At 38.0% G+C, this 19,052-nt stretch overlaps 1 protein-coding gene and 1 long non-coding RNA gene across 2 annotated transcripts in view; one reads left to right on the plus strand and one right to left on the minus strand.

Annotated features, from left to right (window-relative positions):
- The window catches only part of LOC126369941 (vesicular acetylcholine transporter), a 59,496-nt gene extending 46,500 nt beyond the window's left edge, over nt 1-12,996 (minus strand). The window contains exon 1 of the mRNA XM_050014543.1: nt 12,900-12,996. The gene's annotated coding sequence lies outside the window, so the exon portion shown is untranslated. The remainder of the gene's footprint in view (nt 1-12,899) is intronic.
- On the plus strand, nt 4,184-5,126 carry LOC126370024 (uncharacterized). Its single transcript, XR_007566797.1, has 2 exons — nt 4,184-4,220; nt 4,351-5,126. It is a non-coding gene; the product is annotated as an uncharacterized LOC126370024 (long non-coding RNA).
- Nucleotides 12,997-19,052: the final 6,056 nt, after the last annotated feature.

A 19,052-nucleotide genomic window follows, 5' to 3' on the forward strand; every position in this document is an offset into this window, starting at 1 on the left:
TGCCCTTACCGGGTCCATGTTAATACTATAATACTTACTTCTGTATTTTTATAACACCACAATTTGTACAAACACATGGTCGCAATACAACATTTCTATTTCTATTTCTAAATTACATTATGTGGAGTTATTTGCACAACCGCCATCAGCAAAATCGTACCTTAAATAACTTAAAAAGACTATATGTATGCACTTTGCTTTGTTTTTGACGTGACTTATTGCAGATTTGTCGTGTGGGTTTTGAGGTGGATTACCAACCCCATCAACCCTGGTGTCAGGGTTATTATTGAGCCGCCAAAGGCCCCTGACATGGCTCGTGTAATGACTACTAACTTACATCAGTAAGAAGTAACTGGGACCAACGGCTTAACGTTCCTTCCGAAGCATGGATCATCTTACTTTTGGACAATCAGGTGATCAGCCTGTAATGTCCTAACCAAACTTGGGCTCAGAAAATGATTTTGTCCGCACCGGGATTTGACCCTGGGACCTCCGAATCGTGAGCTCAACGCTCAAACCACTGGATCACAGAGGTCGTTAAATAGAAGTTAGATATTATTATATAAATTAAGTAACTAAGAATTGTACTTACATAAAATCCACATTGCGTCTTTCTGGGTTTATTCTTACGTAGTAACTATTTAATAATCTGTGGTTGTACTACTGTGTACCTAGTTCGCTACTAAATGCTTATCCACCCGTAAATAATCGTCGACTTTTTAATAATAATAAATGTGTCATTATTCCAAATAAACTTTTGATTTACATTTTCCATTTGAAAAAAGAATACAAAAATATATTTTTATTTATAAAAACTTATTCTTATTACACATAGATACAAGATTAATAACGAATATACTTATCAAAAAATTTAATAAAATTATATTGTAGCTCATTTTTTTATTTATAGCATTAGAAATACAATTTGTCACCTATAAATTAAAATTACGATTAATTAAAACATTTATTTATTTACATTATTTAATTATTTATAAGTTCACAATAAAACAGATAAACGGAACATTAGCAAAGGAAACAGACTAATTTCCTATTCAATAGACTGGGATTAAAATGAAATAGAAGACATTCTACTGCTCATCATCTCATTGAAGTTGACATAAATAGTCAGCATTTTTCTTTCAACCTTTTGAATAAGTAAACCATTGCGATGTAATTATTTTATCAAAAGAAAAATTTTATCAAAAGTTTTCCTCTCTACGAAATAAAGATGATTTTGAATCGACGAAAATAGACTAAAACACAGAAATATACGTAGTACGGTCACGAGTACTAATGTGTATGTATACACTTTGAAACCATGTCACATTAACGTTTTTGACAAATTAAACCGTAAGTCACATTAAATGTCAAATATGATAGTGCGACAGGGTTCTAAAGTGGGTACATGATTTTGCTCACCCCTGTAGACATGTACAGTGTATAGTACGGTCACGAGCATTAATATGTGTACACTTTGGTACCATGTCACATTAACTTTTTTGACAAATTAAACTGTAAGTCTCACTAAATGTCAAATGTGTTAGTGCGACAGAGTCCTAAAGTGGGTACATTATATTGCTCATGACTGTACTTATACATATGTTTACACACACTTCCCGCCAGTTATGTTTAAGTCCCATGTAATAAGGAACGAGCCCGTTTGCCATTAACCGAACACAAATCCTTAAAACCACGTACTTAATATCAATAAAAAGAAATACACATATAACCCGTTTGAAGTCTACAAATAGCCAATTGGATCATGTACTAGGTTCGAAATAAATTATGAAATTCTAATTACTAAATAAAGACAGATTTGAAACTAAAGAAAATCATTTTCTTTCTTCTGTTTAACTTACTTATTTATGAATTTTAATCAAGAAAAGCGTAATAATAAGTTCGACATTTCATCACGTTTTTCTATGACGTCACAGTGGCCTATTTTATACAAATTCCGTAGTAAGTAATCTTCTATCGTGTGGGTTGTGAGGTGAATTATCAAACTCATCAACCCACCAATCCACTCATCAATCCATAGTAATTTCGAGTTTTGACGTTTAGTAAATTCCTGTCAGACGACACCCTGAGCCGAGGTTCCCAACTGGGCACCCTCAACCCTGTTATCTTAAACTTTGTACCGGGTGAGAGCCTTCGGCGCTCCCCATTTGTCCGGCCAAGTAGCTAATGCCATCTGCGGCAAATCTACAATAAGTCACGTCAAAAAAGAAAGTTTAATAAAAAGTAACTGTTTCTCCGAAGACTACCTATGTTAGTTTTAATAATAAATGGGCTTCCCGTAAGTACCAACACAATTCTCAGAAAAGAATTCTAGGTGAAGCTTAGCGCGCAAAATCGATATATTCCATTACCGAAAGCGCCTGCAGCGCGGCGTCAGGCAATTTGCAACATAAATAATAAATGTCACGTGATATGAGGGGATATACCTACTGTGACGATGTAACACGCATAATGTAATCGTTGTTTAGGAAAATCCGCTTTTTTAAGAGTAGATGCCTATAAAATACGTATTGACTGTACGTTTGTTTGTGTTTGGAAATTGCTACCATTATTTTAATTAAATAAATTGCATTTTAGTAGGTAAAGTATAAGATTTTTAACGTTCAAGGATGCTTTTGGAATAAATTGAATTTATGGAATAATATTATTACAATAGGCTACTGAAAAAATAAGAAAAATATAACCTCCCAAAGAAGGTTACCAAATTCTTAATTTTTTTTTACATACTTAATAGATAATCCTAGACGATCTATTTTATCAAAAGCATGAACTACTTAATTGTACATAATAATCGGGAAAACCTTGGAAATTACATAAATCAAAGTATTAAGTTTTATCGAAAGGAAAATGACTAGCGCCGAATAAATATTTTTTTGATCCAAGTTTGAAATGGCAATCTGTCTCACTCTAATCCCCGACACTTTTTCAAACTTTCTGGACTTTTTACTCAAAGAAAGGACTTTTCTTATCAAACAAGCAAATGTCCATGTTGCGTTAGTCCCGACTGGTCTATTTGCATAATACAAGAGTTTCGACTTCTGCTCGCGGCGGGCGCGCAAGGGAGCGCAAGGGGGCGCATGGGACGGCACAGACGGGCGGCATTACCTATTCATGGCCCGGGGCGCGAGGCGCGGGGGCGCAAACTAGTGTTGTACTTGTTACGTGACCTGTTTTGGTGCTCCGGTAGTTCGGGTTAGGTTGCAGAATTTAAGCGCAAAGTGGGATAAGCTTTTAACTTTACGTAAAAGCCACTTTTCTCTTGGTTTATCCGCAACACGACCTTTTAGCAACGAGAAATTGTGAAAATTGTGGCGTTACGTGTCACTTTCTTGTTACTTTTGGACACGAGGTAATTCGGTTGGCAGTAAGTTTGGGTTTTGTATAGCGACTGAATTCTATTTTGTTTAAACAATGTGGATCAGCGTGGTGGAGTCCATACCCCTGTGGGGCGTGTATAGGCTGTTTATGTTATGTCGTTTGTTTTAAGGCTTTTAACACGTTCACTGTGTAAACCACATATGAGGCAATAAATCGGAAACACATATGTTAACGCCGGTACGTTAACGTTAAGCTAAGCTAATAGAAGTTTAGTATAGAGCTAAGGGGTAGCTAGCTAAGGGGTGGTGACTCCGAAGAGAGCTAAATAAAACCGAACCCGTCGAGTGCTGATCGTACACTGATTTATTGTTTCCACCAATTGACAACATTTCAAATTTTTAAGCCGTGGTTTTTTTGTGCTATTTCGAAAGTACTTGTTTAAATAGAAGACACGTATTTTTTCTTTTCAAGATTTTTCCACCAGAAGTTACAAAAAATATTTTTTGAAAATTGGATTCTGCCATTGATAGAATGAAGGCAGTATAATGTAATGTACCTTTGCATGCGTATTTAAAACAATAGCTGTTTGATATTGTCTGTGGGGATGTCGAATGTCATTGTCATTCGTCTGTTTTAGCATTTTAGGTTAAATTATTAAATTCCCGTTTCCCCATTACTTAATAAAAAAAAAGAATGTGCAACCACGTAAATTAGATCCTCTCATTTCTTGTATTGTTCCCGTCTGCAAAAATACGGTAATGAAAAATCTCAACAAGCACTTTTTATGTACCGAAATCGATGAGAGTGCAGTGGTGTTCCGCAGTAAATAAATCAAATGTACCGACATCTGGTAGCATATATAATATGCGAAGATCATTTCAAATGTAAGTACATTACTATAAAATCAATTTAAGTGTCTAATTATAGACATCTAACAAGAGCCATGAACTGTTTGTATCTATTATGTTGTTCTGTTAATAAATCATTTTGTTGACAATTATGAATTTGTTTCAGCTAGAGGAAAATTTACTGAATTATAAGGACTGGGTAGAGAATAACAAAGCCAAGGCTTAAACCTGATATGCCTGTAATGTTAAAGAATATTGGACTGGATCTTAGCAGTGTCATGCCTTCTGGATTAAACTGGGAAGAACCTGTGCCAGCTACACAGGATAAAGGTATTCAGTGTGGGCCTTACTACAGTAATAAAACTGTGCAAGTTATGCCAACCATGGTCAGCAGGTCAGTTGGAACAAAGCTTGCGAAATGCCACACACGAACCTATCCTTACTGCAGAGGAATCATCGGAGGGACACAATCCATCTGCAATTGCAGTACTACTGAACTTGAAGTGCAAGAAACTTTGAAAAATAGTGATTGGCACATTGTTAATACCCAGAATAAAAATAAACTAAGAAAAACAAAATCTTTTAAGGGGCAATGAATATGTTTTTACAATAAAATTCCCATCGACATTCAAATTTACATTTGAACAGTTTTAAGGCAGTAATTAAACAGAAACTTTGTAAAAAAGGTTATTATTGTAAGATTAGTGATTATTAAGATGATATGAATGCATGGGATTAATTGTCAGGGAACTGGTATTAGGTAGCCTAATTACTAAATTGTATAACAATATTTTAAGGTTTTACTTGCAGCTTCTTTTTCCTGGCTATACAAGTTGAGAAGCTGTAGTAGTTTTAAGCGGTTGGATCATATGTTCATTATGTAAAAAATGATGATACAAAGTGTAGCTATGTTACCTACTGAATAAAGATATTTTTGAATTACTTAGATTTTTTTTTAATATATGGTCAAGGTCGACAATGACTTTACATTTTAAACATTGATGATAATTTTATAAGTATAAAATAAATGAAAATCAGATCAGTGTTTTGTGGTAATTGTTTAATTACATTTCTTATCTATTTAATTACATTTGATATCTATCTAACAATCTCCCCATTCTAAAAGTTAATTTTTGATTTATATTTCTTAAGATGTGATTTTTTGATTTCAAATACAAATGTTTGCAATGGGGAAAAAAACAATGTTCTGGCAGACCCTGTTTGAACCAAACAATTAATTATTTCAAATACACTGGGTGTACTACGACAGGTTGAAGAATTTTGGCAAAGAAATATCTTTAACAAAATGTTAGATATTGTAAGGCATAGGTATTTAAAGGTAAATACCTAGGCAAAAAAGGTAATAATATTTTGTGAAAGATATATTTTTTCCAAAATTCTTCACCTTCACAAATTAACTTTTCCACATACAAACATACAGCCACACCTGATGGTGTATTGCACCTAGTTGCCTCATATATATATTGTAGTTACTCGACCTTGTCTCAATGTATGCCATAACTGGCTATCAGCTTGTCCACGAGTTCTTTCTTTAATTTCTGTGGGTAATTTGCTTTCTGCAAACTCTTTCCACTGTAGAAAATCTTGATCCTTCTGAGAACAATTGATTGTATAGTCCAATAAAAGCTTGAATATTCGACAATCATCTAATGGTTTACTTTGCATGTTAGTATAGTTAGTTAGTATTAGACACAAAGAATTGGGCAATAACACTGCAGGTTGTACCCTTCTTTCCATCTCGTTTACCTTTAAACTTGTCCCTAGTAACAGCTTCAGAGAGTTTTGGCTGACTCCAGTAACAATGTATTGACATCACTGACGGCTCATCGGTGCGCTTGATAAGCCACATAATAAAACATATGGAATGTTTGCATCCACCCTCACTGGCAGCACAATCTTCGCACTTCACCACCAATATAGATTCCTCTATCTCGTTCATGGATGTATTTACCAGTATAAATTTTGGGACGTATTCTATGTTCGGGTGTCACCATGACCTTGATGAAACAAGTTGATTTTTCGCGTTTCACCTCCACGTACCCTACCCTTGTTTCTACATAAGCATCCCTCGATGAAAACAACACTTTTGCGCCCCTGATTTCCGCAATGTTAAAGGTGTCTTTTTCACTCATGTATTGCAACAACATCATATAATCTACTCTAGGAAGATTTCGGCTGTCCGTCATCGTAAAACCTTCGGAAACCTTCATTGGCGCAGAAAAATAAAAACAGTAAGTATAGAAAGAAAAAAATAGAAAGATTTGGTTATGTTTTGTTGTGTCACAAACTGGTCACAAACAAGTCGCAAACAAAGTGTCATGTCATGTATGACATTTACTTTTTTTATAATTTTTATGTAAAGGTCTGAACTTATTCTGCCTTCCTCTTCTGACCTCGTGGATTTTTCAATATATTTCTATTATTACTGAATTAAAAAATCTGAAAAAATGTGTTTTGTGTAAATCATAGAAATATCTCGAAATGGTTTTCGATTTAAGGCACCTTAGTAAAAATGAAATGTTGTCAATTGAACCCACTGCAACGTATAACGTATGACAAAGTGCACGCTATGCTAAATTAAATTAAGTACAATGAATTCTAATTTGTAAAGAAATAAATAATATGAATGTGCGTGCGTTAGCTCGTACAACATACATGACCCATATGTGGGGCACACGTTTTTTTGCCATAGTGTGTCTATGTACATAGATTCCACTGTAATTATAGGAAAATAAACATAGCACGTGAGGGGTTGATATCTAATTTTCAGTTACACAGAGTTACACAGTGAACGTGTTAAATTAGCCCCTGTCACACCCAACAGAGAATCAGAACGGCCATTGAAGGTTACTTGACAAATGACTACCAAGTTTAAAAAAAAATATTTTGTGTTATTATACATCAGTCATCCCGGTGGGGACATATTGCAAAAATCACTTTAATGATCCCTAGTTTGGTTACGACATTACAGGCTGATCACCTGATTGTCCGAAAGTAAGATGACCCGTGCTTCGGAAGGCACGTTAAGCTGTTAGTCTCGGTTACTACTTACTGATGTAAGTATGTAGTCGTTACATGAGCTATATCAGGCGCCTTTGGTGGCTCAATAGTAACACTGACATCAAGGTTGATGGGGTTGGTAATCCATATCGCAACCCACACGATAGGAGAAGATCAGTATTAGATAGAAGAGAAGTATGTTTCAAGTACTTACCTACTGAATATATTTTTATATTCTCCAAAACAAGAATTATCGCTATCGACCTCGTTGCGAACTCTTGGCAGATTTTATAATATTTTTAAGTACATGTTTTTTATATTTCTTCTTTTTTGACAACGTTTTGTATCTTGGTTTTGTTTTTGTGCTTACGTCTTGTTCTGGTTGGTGAAAATACAATAAACATCTCTCTCTCAAGCTAAGTACTTGTTATTCATTCATATAGTAATACAGTCAGTGAGGAGCTCAGTGGCGCAGCGGTTAACGCGCTCGATCTGCGATTGTTGAAGTAAAGCAACTTTCGCAAAGGCCGGTCATAGGACGGGCGACCACAAAAAAAAGTTTTCATCTCGAGCTCCTCCGTGCTTCGGAAGGCACGTTAAGCCGTTGGTCCCGGCTGCATTAGCAGTCGTTAATAACCATCAATCCGCACTGGGCACGCGTGATGGTTTAAGGCCCGATCTCCCTATCCATCCATAGGGAAGGCCCGTGCCCCAGCAGTGGGGACGTTAATGCGCTGATGGTGATGATAGTAATACAGTCCACATTATATACATCAGCTCAAGCTCTGTGAGCAACCATCGTAGCGTACAGACCTCAAATATAGATACAGTCTCAGACACAACGTGCAATATAATCTTGTAAGGAGTGCTCTACCCAAACCTTATTACGTCATACCTCTCCCCACCTCAAACGTCAATAACAATCATTGTAATACCACTCAGCACCCGCATTGGAAAATGAGATATGATTTGCTTCAAACCTGACGTTTTCTCATTCAGAGTCTGCAAGATAACGTAATTTAAAAAGATACTCAAGAAAGAGCTTTAGACTGAATAATATGTTGGCTTTGATGTGATTTGTATCGATTTTATAAGGAAAAGAATAAAATAAAGTACATATCACACCGAAACATCACTGGCGAGGGGTCACATCGTAACGAATACTAAGGAGGAAAGTTCAGACCATGATTCTGGGTTAATATCAAGTGGAATTTTCCGTCGTTACTCTAAGATAAATTTTCGAATCAAGCGAAGGAACGTCGGCGTCCAATTTCAAAATTCGAACTTATAAACTAAACTGATAAAAAATTAAAACAATAGTCCGTGCGCAGCCTTCACGATTCAAATCTAAACTATGTTCTAGGGGGGTGAGATAAACCTTGCTCAGACGCTGGTGGGGAGTGAAGAGTTGCCATTCTATACGTAGCATTATTACATTATTACCTAAATCTAAAGACATTAAGAGGTTTTTAAGTATACCCAGCCATTAATACCCTATAAGCATCTAATTTGTCTCTTACTAATTTAACTCCATTACGAAGCATTAAAAGTAAAATAATCCACCCAAAAGCCTAGTTACGGCTATTACGAGGCACGCCCTTCGCAATTAGCCCAAAACTTTATCGAATTACCGAAAAATTTGGGGAAAATTGTCGAAAATAGGCGGAGAGTACCCCCGAACGGTTGATGAGGGTAACTTGAAGATTGTAACTGCGCGGCTACGGCGTAATTGATGCAATTATGAGGGTTTGGCTATACGCTGCTTGTGTTGCGGTTGTTGACGTGTTGTTGCGTGGTGTGGCGTGTTGTTGCTTGGGGCGGCGTATTGGATATTCCGACTCTGGTTTAATTTAATTGTCGATCTTCTCTCTCGTGTGGGTTGTGAGGTGGATATACAACCTCATCAACCCTGGTGTCAGGGTTATTATTGAGCCGCCAAAGGCCCCTGACAACGTACTAACATCAGTAAGTAGTAACCGGGACCAACGGCTTAACGTGCCTTCTGAAGCACGGATCGTCTTACTTTCGGACAATCAGATGATCAGCCTGTAATGTCCTAACCAAACTAAGCATCACAAAGTAATTTTTGTGGTACGTCTCCACCGGGATTCGAACCCGGCACTGGAAATGTGCTACCTCAAAGTGAGAGGCAAGCGTTCTACCAACTCGGCTACCACGGCTCAAGTACCATGTACCCTTGGCATGTAATATCCGTGTGATCAAAAGCCGGTAATTACAGTTGAGTTGGCTGTTGACAGGTACAGTAAAGTAGTGACAGGAAAAAAGCAACGTAGAGTAAGGTATCTTATTACTTTTCTATTTTTGAAACGGAAATAAAATTAGGAAGATAAACATGTATGTATAAATATCCTATAATTAAACAGTTTATTTTTTAAATAAATAATAATAATATTAAAAAAGGTACTAATTTTTACCTGATTATGGTGGCATTACATTTTTAGTGTAAGTTTACAATTTTTGGTCTAGTGGTTAGAGCGTTAGGCTCACGATCTGGAGGTCCGGGTTCGATTCCCGATAGGGACATTGTCGAAATAAAGAACCAAGAAACCACTTTGTGAGACTGTCCTTTGTTTGGTAAGGACTTTTCAGGCTTGAATCACCTGATTGTCCGAAAAAGTAAGATGATTCCGTGTTTCGGAGGGCACGTTAAGCCGTTGGTCCCGGCTATTAGCCGTAAAAACACCTCCACCAACCCGCATTGGAGCAGCGTGGTGGAGTATGCTCTATACCCCCTCCGGTCGATTGAGGGGAGGCCTGTGCCCAACAGTGGGACGTATATAGGCTGTTTATGTTATGTTTATGTTATTTTTCACGTTTTATAGAGACAATATCTATGATCCTTACACTAGGCAAAGCCTGTATCGTAAGGATCATGTTCATTATGTTTATTAACAACAGTACATACAGGGTTGATGAGGTTGGTACTCCACCTCACAACCCACACGATAAAAGAAGTACATACTATCTAAGTCTCAGTTCAGGACAAAAAATGGAAAACTACTGATAACGTTAAAAATATGTTCGCGTTTGACCACAATCTCACCTGATAGGTAAGTGACGACGTGGTCTAGGGTGGGTCACGCTTACCTAGCAAATGCCTATTCACTCTAGCCTTGAAGACTCCCAGATTATAACGATGTGGAAAAACAGAGGAGGACTTACGATGACCAAATTGGAGATGTCCTTAGAAAAGGTTTAATACGATCTACTCTGAACCGGCGTGCGTGTATGAAGCGATTGATGAATGTGGAGGAAGCAAGAAAAGTGTGTCAGGATCGAAGCAAATGGAATTCTATAGTCTCTGCTTACCCCGGTGGGAAATAGGCGTGAGTTTATGTATGGATGTATGGAAAAACAGACGACGGCAGACAGTTCCAGTAACTGGAAAAACAGTTACAACATGGATGCAATCTCACAATTTACAAATCAATTATTTAAAAACGAAACTTATGATTTTTCACCCTCCCCAAAAACGATCTTTAGACATTAATTTTAATTACAACGGGATCCAAATTGAACTAGTAAATGAATCAACGCTCTTAGGACTAGATATAGATAAACATGTAAATTGGAAAAAACACATGATGTCCATCAAAATTTATAATAAACTGCCTAACATATTAAAAGAAGAAAAAAGTGACAAAATCTTTATTAAAAAAATAAAAGAACTTCTCATTAATAAATGTTACTATAGCACTAGTGAATACCTTAATGATACTGATGTTACAACTTGAAAAGCTTCCTCCTCTCTTTTAAACTTCTATTTTGTTGTGCCCGAAAGGGTCTATGATGTGAAACTCATACATGTAACTTACAAACTTGTACACCATCATAGTATGCAAATAAAGAATATTGAATATTGAATATTGAATATTGCTGTTCGCATCAGAAAGGAAGAGGCAAAACGTTTAGTGCGGTAAATTTAGTAAAGCTCCTGGTCTATTTATTAGTCCATCACCTTAAGCGACCAAAATACTGTTTCCATACATACATAAAGTCACGCCTATTTCCCACCGGGATAAGCAGAGACTATGGAATTCTATTTGCTTCGAACCTGACACACTTCTCTTGCTTCCTCCACATTTCTGGACAATCAGATGATCGACCTGCAATGTCCTAACCTAACTAGGGATCACAAAGTGATTTTTGTGGTATGTTCCCCACCGGGATTCGAACCCGGGACCTCTGGATCGTGAGCAGAACGCTCAACCACTGGGACACGGAAGCTGTTATAACCACTTCATAAGCACTTCCCTTATCATTATAATATACATAGAAGTAACAAATATCTCAATACCGCGACCCACCCGCGGGGCCGCAGACATCTTAGAACAAAAGACGATCAACACAACACCAAACAATGGAAACAAGCCAAAAGGGGCGGTTTACACACCCAGTTACATAATACAGCCGACCTATTACACAATTAACCTTATTCCCAACTAATAGGGACTGTGTAGACTGCAAAAATTCATCCACTAACGAGAAGCAAATGTTTGAAGAATAGCGTTATTGAATAAACAGAGGGCGAGGGAATACAATGCTTATATCAACACAGAACATTCTATTTTGGCAGGCATTAGTCAAGTTTGCTTTGTTCCTAGCCCAGTGTTGCGTCAGGCTTTACAATATTAAACATTCATTTATGAAAAATCTGTTACAGAACGAAAAGGAAATTAAGCTCGCTCCAAGGTCGTATGTGCCGGATGGAGAATCTCCCTTCTCCCAGGTTGTGAGTGACACCGAAACGAAAACTTTGGGAGATAGATCAGACCATGATTCTGAGTTGATATCAAGTAGAATTTCCGTCGCAAAATTCATGAAAATGTTTGTGTTTTTTTTTAATTATTTTCAATCCCATAATTGGCCGTCGGCTTCCGTGGTCCAGTGGTTGAGCGTTGGGCTCACGATCCGGAGGTCACGGGTTCGAATTCCGGTGGGGATATATCACAAAAATCACTTTGTGATCCCTAGTTTCGTTAGGACATTACAAGCTGATCACCTTATTGTCCAAAAAGCAAGATGATCCGTGCTTCGGAAGGCACGTTAAGCCGTTGATCCCGGTTACTACTTACTGAAGTAAGAATTAGTCGTTATATAAACCATGTCAGGGGCCTTTGGCGGCTCAATAATATCCCCGACACCAGGGTTGATGAGGCTGGTAATTCACTTCACAACCCACACGATAGAAGTAGAATCCCATTATGAGCTTTAAGTTGCATACAACACAAAAATAAAACAAACACATTTTTTTTTTGTTGTATATACAACAACATAGCACGTAGGTACCTAAGTGCACGTAGTTTATGGGCTTTTCGCGTTGTTCGATTTAATTAATTCAAAATCTTAATTGATAAATAAAATAATATAAGAGTATGAGTAGTAGTTACGACTACTCCCGCTTCAAGGTGCGTCGGAGCGGAACGGAGAAGTGAGAAATCCAGCAAACGCGAAAGCGCGAGAAAACACGCTGTCTCGCTCATAATAATAGGTCATCTCTCTTCTGCTTAGAGGCAAACGGCATTTGGCCATCTGTGATACATGTTTAATTCTTTCAAATATAATCCTCTCTGACGATTCCCTGAGCCAAAGTTCGCGCCCAACTGGGCCATTGGCAGCAAATCACCAATAAGTCATAAAAATGCGATACGAGTGTGTGTAGGGGTGACATACCTGAGTCTCTGAGCTGCAGCGAGCCGACCTTGTTGGAGAGGTACCCCCGGATGGTGCTGGCGACGCGCGCGGGCGAGGCGGCGGCGGCCCGGCCGCGCAGCGCGCCCCCGAGCCGCGACAGCAGCGCGCCCGCCTCCTCCTCCACCGCGCCACCCGGCGCCGCCGCCGCAAGCGCACAACACACTAATACCCGCGCGCCTCAACTCCCGCGATTTGAACGCGGAACACTTTTTCTTTTTCGAAATTATTTGAGTCCCTAATTTTATTTTAAAATTTAATTGTAAATTTTGATTTTAAATTTAAGTTTCGAACCAGTTTGACACTGGTTTTTGAATTGTGCGAATTTTGTTATTTTTAAGAATTATTTTAAATTACTAGATGCTAAGTCAGTGCATGTTTTGATATGTATCAATTTAAGGCTAGTGTTCCATGGTGCGCCGCTTGTTCGTCTGTAAATAAAAGAGAAATACTTGAAGTAGGTACCCAAATAAGTCAATCGGACGATATACCGCATGTGAAAATCACTAAAAATCTCTCACATAAATGATTGCATCCTTTTCCTTTCTTATTTCAAACACCACTAAATCACCACAAGCCGTCATCTACATTCAAAAGGAACATAAAACCAGGCTTAATTTTAAATTCTTTACATTGACTTGTATGTGTGATTCCCCCTCTCGTCTCGAGACGTGCTCGAAACACCACAGATGCAAAAATCCACATTTTCCCGCGTGCTGGTCCTTCGGGCCGGATGTATGCCGGAAGCCGACACTCCAACCACTTCCGGCCGCCATCTTGCAGCCGGAAGCTGTGCCGGTTTATGACTTCCGTTTCTTTAAGAAAGTAAGTGTGACTTCGGAATTACGACTGTTTTGGGTTTTATAGTTATTCCACCTTAAGAAAAAGCTATTGTGAAGACATTGGATTGAAGCTTTTGTCGAGACGTAAGATTTCTTTTAAATAACTGTTACGCTTAACTATAAGGGTTTACAAATGACTTTTTTTTTATAATGGCCAAGTATGTTGGCTCAACTATGCCTTAATTGCAGTAGCAACTGAAAAGCAGCGCAATGAGTCAGATTCGAATCAGTTGCGACTAATATACTGGCCTAAAAGATGCTTGTTCACACTTTGCATAAAGGACCCCATGTTGTAAGGAGGGAACACTTGAGCCGGCAACCCGTTCCAATGTTATTGAGCTTACAGGCAAAGCCATACGACCAGCAGTATAAGTTCCGAGCTATTCAGGAGGAATACTGTGGATAGTGGTTCCAACATACATGATTCTTCCTGACAATGCATGTTCGATGTAAAACACCAAACACACATCTAACGCAAACACGTTATGCGTCGACAGCACATTGCAAACGCATCACGGTAATTTATATTTTATAATTAGTGCATTTATCGGAATCAGCGCGACCGGGTGCATTCGAAACATTATCACCAGCCCATTAACGTCCCCACTGCTGGGGCACGGGCCTTCCCTGTGGATGGATAGGGAGATCGGGCCTTAAACCATCACGCGGGCCCAGTGCGGATTGATGGTTATTAACGACTGCTAATGCAGCCGGGAACAACGGCTTAACGTGCCTTCCGAATCACGGAGGAGCTCGAGATGAAAACTTTTTTTTTGTGGTCACCCATCCTATGACCGGCCTTTGCGAAAGTTGCTTAACTTCAACAATCGCAGACCTAGCGCGTTTACCGCTGCGCCACCGAGCTCCACAATTCTACTTTAGTAAACATACATTATCTCCAGAACTGTCTTTTAATATCAAACACTCACTAACCATCCTCGCTACTGAGCTAGCCGAAATAATCTTGAATAATTTCCTATGTTAAAAAAATATGAGTTAATATTTTACTTACTCAGCAACAACGCTATTCTAACTTCCCCAACTGCCATATAACTTTTTGCGACATGTACAAAAAGTAAAAAAAATCTTATATAAATTATTCATATTTCAACACCCCTAAAACATTGTTTCGTAAACTTTCCGATGTTTAAAATATTCACCCCTTTTTCGACTAATGAAGCGAATCAATGTTTTTGGCTTAATATTAAAAAAATGATAATTATTTTACTGACTTTAGAAGTGTTAACTATATGCTGACACATAACAGCTCACGATTTTGTACTAATTGGGGTAGTCAGCGGTACATCCATCGCAAGACGAAGTAAGGGTGGTATTAATAAACTAATCTCAGCTGAGACTGCCCTCAAGACCAAGCTCAAGTTCCTGTTTTCATATAAGAACTGTCACATTGACATGATCTTGAGGGCAGTCTCGAAGCTGAGATTAGTCCATAAATACCACCCTAAGTACCTCCACCTCACGCGAGCTTTCTGTTAGACCAATGGAATAGGTGGTGAGCCGTATCGCCGTCTATAATGGTTAATGGTGATATATGCCGATGTAGATACAAAAACCCCGTTAGTAGGTTATTTTGTTTACCAATAGTGTAAAATTACGTTTGCGACTTCGAAAGGCATGTGCTAGCTAAGGTACTTGGAAAATCTTGGAAAACTTACTACCACTACCAAAATATCAGCAAGATTACATAACATCATTATCTCCTAAAAAGAAACAAAAAAAGAAAGATGATCCGTGCTTCGGGAGGCACGTTCAGCCGTTGGTCCCGGTTACTTCTTACTGATGTAAGTTAGTAATCGTTACATGAGCCATGTCAGGGTCCTTTGGCGACTCAATAATAACCCTGACACCAGGGTTGATGGGGTTGGTAATCTACCTCACAACCCACACGATAGAAAAAGATTATCTCCCTAGTAAGTATTGTCGCGTTTTCACAGTGTCCGCTTACCTAACCTGAAGATTTGACAGGTTTTATACAAAAGCGACTGCCTGTCTGACCTTCCAACCCGCGAAGTTATCCTATTACAGGTTAGGATTAAAATTGATTACATAACATGTCAAAGTAAGCCTATATAAAACTATGCCTTTATCCCCAAGCTAAGTAGATTCTACGGATTACCATGATCCTAACAAGCCACTTTCACCTCGTCTACTCTCATCAAAGCCTTCATACAGGCATGTCTGATATAAAGTACTCTAGACCTGGCTTTTCTTGAGGGCCTCCCCGGTTGGATCAAGTCACGTTTATTAAAAGGTCGATGATATTAGCTAAGAGTACTGTGGTCCTGCTGTTCATCGGCTTGCTTCTCAAACGAGGAGCGCCAGTTCGAACTCCGGCACCGAACTTGCACCAATGAGTTATAAATTTATCTTTAGTGCAGTTTTCACTAACACAGTTGGCTCGACCATCATAGACGGCGATACGGCTCACCACCTATCACGTCGGTCTAACATAAAGCTCGGTGAGGAGTGGGTACTTAGTTCATCTTGTAATGGATGTAACTCTGACTAGCCCAATTCGAAATGTAGTCGTGAGCAAATGTTATGGTGTGATATTGGCAAAAATGATGTGAAAAGTAACGAATGATACTTTTGTGAAGCTAGAAAATATATAATATTGAATTTGAACCGGGTAATTTAGCTTTAATGGATAATTATCCAATGTTATAATACAACATAGCATCACGCCTGTATCCCCGAGGGGGTAGGCAAAGATGTATAATATATAATACTAATACTATTGTACTAATTCTATTTCTCTTTTGTTTTGTATTTTGTTTTTTCCTGTTTGTGCAATAAAGTATTTGTTATGTTATGTTATGTTATATAATGGTATAATAACTGGTCGGTTGGTTGGTGGTGGTCTAGACCAGAATATTAGTCCTCCTTTCGTCGTAAGTAACTTATTGTACATACATATAGTGGCCCAGAAACCTAGTGTGGCCGAAAATTATTTTTAGTAAACAAAACTTTACGTTTGACAATTAATTGTTAATTACTTGTTTGACAATTTGACAAACTAAAGATCATCAAATCATTATGGCTTTGTAATATTCTGCTTCTCTGTGTAATCCTACATCCGCACTTGTTTCTTAAATCTTTTTTTTTTTAAACAAGTATTTTAGTGAATCCAGTACCAAATTATGATTACAACAATATTGAAACATTTGTAGCAACACAGCTACGCGCAATTCGTAGCGTTACGCCGCGTAGCCGACGGGAGAGCGTGTGGGTCAAATTAGGATTTTTGACATTTGTTTATTTTTAATACTAAGTACTTTTTATGTACTTTGATTACTTTAATATTTTGTATTTATGAAAGTTGACCCCAGTTGATGATTATTCAGAAATGGTTTATATATTTAATTGTCAAAGTATATTAAGTGTAGTTTTTCAATGAAATAACTGCTGCTATATTAAAATGTTTTGTACCTAAATTCCTTTTGCATATTAAAAAACATACTGGATATACATAATACGAATGATTTGATTACTAAAAATTATTCAAATTATAATCTATAATCTCCATACTCTCTGTCCAGCCCCATCATCACACCAGGCGTACCCACAACGCCGACCTTCACTCTAAAATCACTACTCCACATCTTCCCTCTCGCTCGCACTCACACCACCACATCCTCCGTCTCTTTCGCACAACACTCAAAAGCTCCATACAGCACGTTACGTAACAACCGTTATATAATATGAGCTTTTACGTTTTAACTAAATATTTTTTTTTTTATAACTGTAACACTTTTAAAAACGAATATTATTACATACCAATGCATTGCAAAACAATGCATTAGTCACGAAAAGCACAAAAAACCCGCACACAACAAAATTACACGTGGTGACAGATCGTAGAATTCTAGATTCAAATTTTTGAAAATCAAATATGGCGCCTGTTAAACAAAGGATGATATTGACCTTAGTCGACGGCAGCGCGGGCTTGGCACACCTGGAACAACCTCGCCCAGACTGGCCCCGCTCTGTACTCACCCTGAAAAGGCTTCGATGCCATGCGCAGAATACTCTCTCCCTATTGGTCGACAGAGCGTTGTGACGTCATCTGGGCCGGGCCAATGGGGTGGCGCTGAAAATTTCACGTAGGTATGGGAGGCTTGGGGTCGATCGCTAAAAATAGGCTCTACGGCCAATGCGGCGATCGATAGCTCTTGCTCGTAAAGCTCGCATCATTCACTATCCCCCCATATTAACCCCTTAAATAGAGAATTGCCTCATTGTATCTACTCGTGTTCGAAGGTTTGTTACTGTAGTAATGTTTTATGATCTGTAATGGATTTTTGTAGTGTAATAATAGTCGTATTACGAAAGCTCGGTGAGGTGTGATAACTTAGTTCATCTTGCGATGGATATACCTCTGTCTACCCCAATTGGAATATGGTCGTGAGCTTACGTTATGTGTTATTATGTTGAAATACGAAGCAAAAATTAGAAAAAGATTATGTATAGGATTTTAATAATCAATTAAGGTCGAAAGTAGCTAATTAATTACACATACATAACATTATCATTTTACTTTTTCGGACAATCAGGTGATTCAAGCCTGAAAAGTGTTGATATTGAATAAAGTTTGTATCAAAATGTACCTACTAGCGACATCTAAGTTATGAAATGTGTAACCTGTCATATATTGTGTGTGAAGGTAAAAATAAAAAATTAGTATGCACTGAATAACCGACGTGTTTTACTACAGGTTATGGGCTAACGTTTTTTCCCAATTGTTTTTAAGTTTTACTTAATACGGTCGTGTTGTGCAAGATGTCTATGAACTATTTAGCCAGTGTACCTAAGTTAAAAGGCAGAGAAAACTTTGATGAGTGGACATTTGCGGTAGAAAATTTACTCGTGTTGGAGGGCACGTTACATTGTGTGAAGCCAGTGGAGGGAAAACAGATCAAACCCGAAGATGATGCGAAGACGCGGGCTAAATTATCTCTAACCATCAATCCCGCTTTGTACGTGCATATCAAGAAGACAACGACTTCGAAAGAGTTGTGGGACAAACTCAAATCGCTGTTTGATGACTCAGGATTTTCGAGGAAGATTTCGTTATTACGTCACTTGATTTCAATAAGACGAGAAAATTGTGATAATATGACCACATATGTGACTCAAATAGTGGAAACATCGCAGAGACTAAGTGGTACAGGTTTTGAAATAACAGACCAGTGGATTGGATCATTAATGTTGGCAGGATTACCAGATAGATTTTCGCCAATGATTATGGCCAAACAAAGAACAGTCTCACAAA

This window comes from Pectinophora gossypiella, chromosome 10, assembly GCF_024362695.1.
Source record: "Pectinophora gossypiella chromosome 10, ilPecGoss1.1, whole genome shotgun sequence".
Lineage (NCBI taxonomy): Eukaryota > Metazoa > Arthropoda > Insecta > Lepidoptera > Gelechiidae > Pectinophora > Pectinophora gossypiella.